The sequence below is a fragment of the Astyanax mexicanus genome, chromosome 18 (genome assembly GCF_023375975.1).
Source record: "Astyanax mexicanus isolate ESR-SI-001 chromosome 18, AstMex3_surface, whole genome shotgun sequence".
Taxonomy (NCBI): Eukaryota; Metazoa; Chordata; class Actinopteri; order Characiformes; family Acestrorhamphidae; genus Astyanax; species Astyanax mexicanus.
The window spans coordinates 39,647,038-39,657,018 of record NC_064425.1 but is presented as its reverse complement, the minus strand read 5'-3'; positions in this window follow the sequence as shown (position 1 = coordinate 39,657,018).

Sequence of the window (9,981 nt, the reverse complement as noted above, 5' to 3'; positions counted from 1 at the left end):
AATCTTCACTATCAGCCCCGTTCATCAGTATATCACCTCATGATCACTATCGCTCTGCTGAATGGTGCTGCTGTGGAGTGGGTTATACTTCTTGTGCCTTTAAGCCTGCCATGATTTACGCATGCCATGAGTGTTTACGTCCCTAATAAACACTAAAGCCCCTCTGAGAACTTGGCATCTTCCCACGAGAAGCTAGAATTCTTTAGCAATGCCCTTTTCACTCCCAGAACATCAAACTGTGACACAGTTCTCTCAGGAAACACAAATAGGAATATGCAATACATCATTTATTTGGACTGGCCTTAATGTGTAGTACTGCAGCATGTAGAAGAAATTATGAGGTGGCTAACACTCAAATAAACAAAAAAAAAAATTATTAATGGTGTTTGGTCCAAACCATGCTACTACCACCACCATGTTTTACAGATGGGATAAGGTTCTTATGCTAAAATGCAGTGTTTTCCTTTCTCCAAACATTTCCAAACAAATGCTTTTAATTTAAACCAAAAAATCTATTTTGGTCTCATCTGTCCATAAAACATACATTCAACAGCCTTCTGGCTTTTCCACATGATTTTTGGAAAGCTTTCTCCTTTCTCCTTGCAATGCACAACATGGTTGTTTGTGTACTCCTGATGATAGACTCATGAACATTGACATTAGCCAATGAGAGAAAGGCCTTTCAAGTTAGCTTTGGTTTTTTAAGAACTTGTTGACTATTAAAGATGTTGGAGCTCTGCAAAATACCTTATTTACAATACATCTGGAGACCAAGCAGGATAGGAAAGTGTTGCAATCTGTCGCTGTGTGTGGGCGAGCATTATCCTGCTGAAAATGAATGAATATATACCTGCACATATCTGAGCTGAGCTGTTAGTGTCCCTTGTATCACTACTAGAGGTGGAAGACTGTTGTATGCAATGTTCCCTAGATTATCACACCAGCAGTTGGAGCAGTGTGTTGCTCCATAGAAAAGATATGATTGAAGCGTTTAGCACATGACCTCCAAATTCAAAACCTACTATCATTAAAACCCAAAGAGAACCTGGATTAATTGCAAAAGACAATATAGTTCCGGTCCATAGCAGTACGGATTTCGCATTAACAATATCACTACAAACAAAGGCGGTGGTGGGTGGCTGACAAATGGCAAACAGCTTCTTCAAATGACCATCCAATGATGCATCCCCTCTCAGAAAGAGCTCCTGATAAGGCAAGGCAAGTTTATTTATATAGCACCTTTCATACACAACATATTCAAAGTGTTTTACAAATTAGAAAATACAAAGAGAAGTCAAATTAAAAAACATGTAAAAGATTAACAGTAAAAATGGAAATAAAAACTAAAATAAGAATAAAGCATCATTGATTCAAACGTGATTAAAACAAAGAGAAGTAAAATTAAAAACATGTAAAAGAACAACAAATAATTGGAAATAAAATAAAATAAGAATAAAGCATCAATAAAACCTGATACAAAAGTTCCATTACAGAATAAAAGTGGGCGGAGCTGCAGTGTTTTACGCTAAGCTGAAGGCCTGATCAAACATGTAGGTTTTCAGTCTGGATTTAAAAGTGTTTAGTGTTGGGTTTCTTCTAATGCTCTCTGTTAACTGGTTCTATTTAAAAGCAGCATAGTAGTTAAATGCTCCCTCTCCATGTTTAGTTTTTACTTTAGGCAGCTCTAACTGGCCAGTTCCTGATGATCTGAGAGTTCTGCTCGGCTCATAAGATGAAGAGGACAGTACATAATGTATTGTACCAGTCGAAAGTTTGGAGACACCTTCATTTATTTTTTAAATGTTCTACACTGTATATTAATGCTAAAATCATCCAAATCATTTAATAACCGAAAAAAAGTGTTAAACAAACCAGATTATGTTTTAGATTTTACATTCTTCAAAGTAGCACCTCTTGCTTAGATTAGACAGTTTTGCACATCTCTGCTGGATTTCCTCAGTCAGCTTATGAGGTAGAGTCACCTGGAATTCAGGCTTTCAGTTAACAGCTGTGCTGAACTCGTCAAGAGTTAATTACTTGAATTTCTTGCCTCTTAATGTGTTTGAGAGCATCAGTTGTAGAGTTGTGAAGAGTGAATGGCTCTATTCGAGTAATGTTCTAATCCACTCTACAACTAAGAAAAGAAAAATTACTTTACGAAATGAAGGTCAGTCAATCTAAAATAATAATAATTTTGAATGTGTTATTGAGTACATTCGCAAAGGGCATCAAAAATGTTGAAAATAATGATGAAACTGGCTCTCTGTAGAAAAGGAAGAGCAAGAGTTTCCTCTGTTGGGTTTCCACAGGTTGGGTTCATCAGAGTTACCGGCCTCAGAAGCCGCAAGTTAGTTAACAGCACCCCAAATAAGAGCACCTAATTACTTCACACTTTTAACTTTACTACAAGATGCCTTATGTGTTCCTTCATAGTCTGGATGACTTCAGTATTTGTCTCAACTCTGTACCAGATAGTCACTAGAAGCTGATTCGCAGGGCTGGGACTGGAAAGTTTTGTGCAGAACATTGGCGACAGTGGCTCTTTTTAATGTTCTTTCTTTTTTAATGTCTTTCCAGTAATCTGTTGGAAAGATTATCATTTATCATGTGTTCTGAATTTAGCTGATTCAGCATGTAAGTGCAACAATCCAAAGGTCACACATTTCCATCCCCTACTTTTATGGATAACATGTAAAAGTTATATGTTGCTTTCAGTGCATCCTGTGTGCTTTTGAATTTATTGGAAAATTCATTCCCATAGATTGAAGGCACACTGGGCCAAGGTGTATACAGAAAAGTCATTTACTGTAATGTTAGCTTTATACTGCAGGGGTGTAGACAGCCTGAGACAAACATCTCTCTGTTGTGATACTAAACAATAACAAGAGTTTCAACAGCTGTGCACATTAACATAGACCCATAAAACCAGCACTGTTAGACTCTTCACTATAAAAGCATTTACTTATTTTGGTTTACATCACACCACAGATTTTCAATAATATTCAGGTCTGGGGACTGAGATGATCTGAGATGATCATTCCAGAACGTTGTACTTGTTCCTCTGCATGAATGCTTTAGTAGATTGTGAGCAGTGTTTAGTGTTTAGTGTTTAGGGTCGTTGTCTTGTTGAAGTATCCAGCCCCGGCGCTTTAACTTCAACTTTCTCACTGATTCTTAAACATTGTTCTCAAGAATCTGCTGATATTGACTGGAATCCATGTGACCCTCAACTTTAACAAGATTCCCAGTATCTGCACTGATCACACAGCCCCACAGCATGATGAACCACCACCAGATTTTACTGTGGGGAGCAGTAAAGTGTTTATGTTGGAACACTGTGTCCTTTTTCCTCCATGCATAAATAACCACCCTCCAAATAACTCAATTTTAGTTTCATCAGTCCACAGAACCTTATTCCAAAATGAAGCTGGCTTCTCCAAATGTGCTTTAGCTTTAGCATACCTCAAGCGACTCTGTTTGTGGCGTGTGCTCAGAAAAGGCTTCTTCTGCATTAATTACTCTCTCATACAGCCTCTCCTTGTGCAAAGTGCATTGCATAGTAAACGATGCACAGTGACTCCATCTGCAGCAAGATGATGATGTAGATGTTTGGAGCTCTGGAGGTCTGTAGGTTTACTATGACTGTTCTCTCCATCCTTCTCCTCTGATTATCTGAGATTTTTCTTGTATTCTTGTTCTGAAATCTCTGAGATTTGAGCTTTTTGTATCCTTCCTCTAAACCATGATGTTGAACAATCTTTGTTTTCAGGTTATTTAAGAGTTTTGTGTTTTGAGGCTCCCATGTTGCCACTCTTTGAAGAAGATGCAAAGAGGAGAAAAACTTGCAATTGTCACCTTAACCCTTTCTCATAATTGGATTCACCTGTGTGTGTGTAGGTCAAGGGTCAGTGAGCTTACCAAAAAAATATTGTGCTCCAATAATTACTGCTAAAGGTATTACATGTTTTGGCTTTATTTCTATATAGCAGAAAGGAATAGAAAGCCAGTAAGACTGAATTAGATTTTTTTTCTTAAAATGATAAGAAAATGATTGCCCTCTTTCACTGGTCGTCCTGTAACCAATCATAGTAGGTCCTACCAGTGTTAATGTGCCTGCTACAGGGGTTGGACAATGAAACTGAAACACCTGTCATTTTAGTGTGGGAGGTTTCATGGCTAAATTGGAGCAGCCTGGTGGTCAATCTTCATTAATTGCACATTGCACCAGTAAGAGCAGAGTGTGAAGGTTCAATTAGCAGGGTAAGAGCACAGTTTTGCTCAAAATATTGCAATGCACACAACATTATGGGTGACATACCAGAGTTCAAAAGAGGACAAATTGTTGGTGCACGTCTTGCTGGAGCATCTGTGACCAAGACAGCAAGTCTTTGTGATGTATCAAGAGCCACGGTATCCAGGGTAATGTCAGCATACCACTAAGCAGGACGAAACACATCCAACAGGATTAACTGTGGACGCTGTAAGAGGAAGCTGTCTGAAAGGGATGTTCGGGTGCTAACCCGGATTGTATCCAAAAAACATAAAACCACGGCTGATCAAATCACGGCAGAATTCAATGTGCACCTCAACTCTCCTGTTTCCACCAGAACTGTCCGTCACCACAATAAATTATTGTGCTCTAAAACCAGGTTTTTCAGTTCCATTGTCCAATCCCTGTAATTATTCTTCAAAAGTTCTTTTCATATGAGGGTAAGAATTTAATGTTTAATGAGACATTATTTGTGCAGAAAACTGTGTGTGGCTGCCATTAGGAGCTGTTTTCTAATGCAGACAGAAGACCTGGCCAAAACAAAGCCTGAGCCGGGTCCTTGAGGGAGTCCCGATTTCAAGAGCTTTTGCAGACATGGCGGCCTTCCAGCACACTGTATATCTGGACTCAAGCCTGCATTACATAAAGGTACAACTGCTGAACTCATCACTTTTGCACAGCGTTATATTTAAAAAAAAGGTTACTGAGAATCTACTTTAAGTATAAAAGTAAAAGTAATGTCATAAAGCTGGAAAATACCATAATGTTGTATTAAAATATTAATGTTAATAATAATATTAGGGATGCACTAGGCTGTTCTCTGTTTCAGCTGCATATATGCTCATTATAAATGAATGTATTTTAGTAGAATGTAAATATATTAAAGAAGCTTAGTTGGACTGGAGTTTGTCTGGAGTTCTCTTGAGTCTCTGCATGGATCATCTTCATACTAGAGTACATACGTCTGCTATATTCTTGCTGGAGTGTTGGGGGCGGGGGGAAGGGGCGGGACGTGCAGGTGTGATGGATCACAGTATAAACCAATAGGGAGTCGGAATGGTATATGTTTATACTTCTCTACATCCAATCACAATCAGATTCACTCTATCTGGATGGAGAGATTTATGCAAAGTATTTGTACTTCATTCCGAGACACCTCTGCTGTAATCCCCAAGTAACAGCCATTTCTGATGACATCACAATAACCTCAGTTACAGCCTGTACTAGTGACTTTACAGTAGTTAATAAGTAACAGTATGTCCTGATTACATTAAAGTAGCCCATTTATAACTGGCTGAACTGATTACATCACAGTAACCTATAGACTACATTGATGACATCACAATAACTCCCTGTGGTAGCCTGTGGTTACTATCACAGTAGCCCATAAAAAAAAGACTCAGACACTGATGACATCGAACTGGCACATCACAGTGACATCCTGCATATTTGACATCACAGCCATCATAGATATCCATCCACTTTTCTAACATCACAATGGCCCATGTTTGACAGTCTGCACTTACAACATTACCCTTCACATGTGGTCCCCATGCAATGAAAAGAGACAATGATAGATTTTAATAATAACAAATATTTAATAAACTAACTCTAATCAGCAAACCTACACATCATTATCTCGAATACATCAGTCTGAAATCTGCAAAGAAGAATTGAAATTTAATTCAGTTTTGTAAGTGTTTTTTTTTTTCATTTTCTCCCCAATTTACACGGCCAATTACCCAACCCACTCATTATGACTCCTCCTATCACTAGTGATGCCCCAACACCAGGAAGGTGAAGACTTGCACATGCCTCCTCCGATACATGTGATGCAGCATTGTCGAGTAGCATCGGTTCAGATACATCAGCTCACAGATGCCTTGTGCTGATCGACATCACCCTTTAGAGTGATGTGAGGAGAAAAAGCTCCATCCACCCACCTCAGGGCTCTGAAACACGATGGCAAGCTACATGATCAGCGATCTCCTGATCGTAGTGGCAGCACTTAGCCCGCTGCACCACTTGGAGCCAGTTTTGTAAGTGAAGCTTAGATTCATTATTTAACAGTAATGGGTTGTGTGTGATGGGCCCAGTCTGTCCACTGGGATAACTGCTGAAAGTCCTGCTCACACCAGACCGGTTTAAAAACAGCAGATGTGTAAAGAGAGTTTTACGAGCCTGTCCTCCACCATTTGGAGTGAGTTATTCAGCTGTTTCATGCTGTCATGCGTATACACACACAGGCCTACAGTACACTGCTGCAGCGGTGTTTCTGAGGGTTAGTCTGGCACACACACCTTCCTCCTGTCTCGCCAGAGTGTCCCTGAGGCTTTCTGAGAGGATTCTGAGGGATCTGAACGTTTCATCTACAATGAAGTGGTGGAAAACTAACCATACCCTGTCTTTGATAACTAATAGGGGCGATTCTAGAAACCTAACGAGGTGAAAGAGAAGGTTTTGGAAATCTCAGTGTTGTGTACCATTAAGAAAAAGCAGTTACATTCATTTATAATTGCAAAAAAACATTCTTCGCATTTTAAGTCACATAATAAGGTGCACTATCAATGAACGTCTATTTTCGGGTTTCTTTTCATACATAAGGCACACTGAATTATAAGGGACATTATGCGATACTAGTAAGGAACAGGGGTGTCACCATGTTTTCCTTCTACTTAAGCAGGTCTCACCTCTGGGTGGTGAGTAACGAAAGGCTAAGCTTAGTAAACTAAACTGTAATTGTTAAAAAAAAATCTTTTAAAGTCAAATGAGAGCTGGATGTTAGTTTACACACAGATTCTCTCCTGGAAACCATTAACTTGATTGAGTAAAGCACTTCTGTTTATTTACAGTAAGCTTAGACTTCCAGATTTCCATTAAGGCTGGTTGCAGCAGCTTTAGCATTAGCGGCTAACTACTAGCCACAGTTAGCGCTAGAAAGTGTCACCCAACGATGCTACACTGAGAAACCCTGAGTGTTTTAGTAACCCAGGGCGATATTAGCTAGCAGTCCCATGTAGCTTGTTTTACATTGGTAAACACACAGGCTACCCATATACTGATATACCCATCACTGAAGTGCAAAAGAGCTAGCGTTTAGTGTGGTTAGCCGCTAATGCTAATGCAGCTTCAGCTGTGCTAGCCAGGGTAACAGCAGGCTACAGGCCGATATATCACCTCTAAATGGCGAAAGAATGGTGAAAGAGCATGTACTGCAGTTAGTAGCTAATGCTGCTCTAGAAGTACTAGCCAGGTTAGCAGCAGGCTACAGGCCGATATACTTACCTCTAAAAAAAAAGAGCTAGCATTTAGCATAGTTTAGCATAGTTAATGCTACTGCTGCTCCAGCAGTGCTAGCTGGGGTTAGAAACAGACTACAGTCCAATGTATTCACCTCTGAACGGTCAAAGACCTAGTGCTTAGCGGCTAATGCTAATACTAAACTGAAAGTGCTCATTCATACACAAGGCACATCGGACAATTTGGGGGAAAATTAAAGGATTTAAATTGCGCCTTATACTACAAACAATACGATATATAATGCATAACTACAGTATATATACACAATATATGCAGTACACAGTAGGTAGATCCTGTAAAATTATTTTAATATGCTATAAGACTTTTCCATCTGTCTCCATAAACTGTAATGGGGTTTTCCTGAAAGTTCTCCAGGTTAAAGTAAGTTGAAATGAAACATTTCCACCTGTAGAATCACTTTCACAACACATTTCATAACTCTTCTTTGGCATACCTTTTTAATGAGGACACAGTAGACACACACACATACACACACACATCCTGATAACTACCACTTGCTGTAGGTAAAGGAATATAATAGTGCATCTCAAAAAATGTGAATATCATTGAAAAGTTACTTCATTTTAGTAATTCAGTTTAAAATGTGAATTTATATACGTATTATATAGATATATTACACACAGAGGGATCTACAGTATTTTAATCGTTTATTTCTTTTATTGTTGTGTGATGATTATGGCTTACAGCCAATGAAAATCCAAAAATCAGTGTTTTTAGAAAATTAGAATAATATTTAAGACCAATTGGTACTTTTGGTAGCAGTGTGGGCAGTGTGCCAAGTCCTGCTGGAAAATGAAATCTGCATCTCCATAAAAGTTGTCAGCAGAGCAAAGCATGAAGTAAGATTGTAAGATTTTCCAGGAAAACACTGAAACACTGCACTGACTTTAGACTTGATAATAAAACACAGTGGATCAACACCAGCAGATGACATGTCTCTCCAAACCACCACTGATCATCAGTACATTTTACATTTCATTTGTAAATCAAGGGAGCAGAGTCTGGGGGAAGAGTGGAGAGACACACAGTCCAAACTGCTCGAGGTTTAGTGTGAAGTTTTCACCAATCAGTGATGGTTTGGAGAGACATGTGATCTGCTGGTGTTGATCCACTGTGTTTTATTATAAAGTCAGTGTAGTTCATCAACAATAAACAGGATGAACAAGCAGGTAAGTAGGTATAGTAGCTGCACCCCTGAAATAGCAAAGCTCCAATGGCTCTTAACAGTGGTTTTGATGTCTGTTTGCATGTCATAGTGTATCTTACAGTTTTCACTTACTCCCTGGAGTTCTGTCAGTCTGCTTAAAACAAGCCAGCCTAGCTGTCCGGGGCTCAGTGATGGATTCTGCAGGTGCTTTAAGGAACGGGGCTCATCCTTCACACTAGTGTTGATGTGTGTTGTGCTGGGAAAGTGATGGATGCCAAATAACGTCACTTTTTTCACCTCCCAGACGACTCTCAACATCTTATGTTGTCAAATATGATAAAACAGATAATGACGGAACGGCCGATTCACTCTAATCCCTCATTTTCTCTTTTCCTGTTCACATTGGATTTGTTTATAACTCTCTTCTGGTGTCCAAAACTCTGAGATTCCTTCAAGACTCTCCTGTAGAAGAGAAGAAACCTAAAGCAGACCAGAGTTCCTATATTGATTTAAATAATACCAAACATTTGGACACACCTCTTCTCATTCAATGTGTTTTTTGCTTTTGTTTTATCATTTTTTTACATAGTAAATTTATTATGAAGCTATATTAAAAAGTTAGAAAGGAACATATGTTGAATTATTCTGTAAACAGAATATGTTTTATACTTTAGACTCTTCTAAGTATCACATTTATCTTTGAGGGCAGATCTGCACACTCTTGGTTTAAATTTTAATCTCAGTGTCTTCATGAGGGGGAGTCACCTGGAGTAGTTTTCTCAGCGTCTTGAAGAAAGGAGTTCCTGGAGGTGCTGAACAGTAGTTGCTGCTTTTTCTTCACGGTGTGAAGCTCCAGCATGCATTCACACCAGACTTCCCTGACTCTTCTGACCACATGATGCTTCGGCATTCCCGATCCCCTAGTTAATGATTGTTTTCACCTGGCCTGTCTAGTATAAATACCCCTCAGTTTGTGTATTTATTCTAGTTTTCTAGCTCTTCAACATTGCATATCCTTTGTTTGTTAACTTTGTTACCCACTTGTTTTTGTTTAAGACTAACAATTTTAGCCTTGCCCTCTCTATTGTTTATTTCCATTGCTGAACTATTTTTATATTTTTAACTACTCTTTTGCCTTTACCTTTCTCTGATGCATTTACTGTGTATGATCCTGTTTTGCCTTACTACACTACACTGGTATGTTGTTTATACTGTATTTGCTGCCACATTGTTACTGATCCTG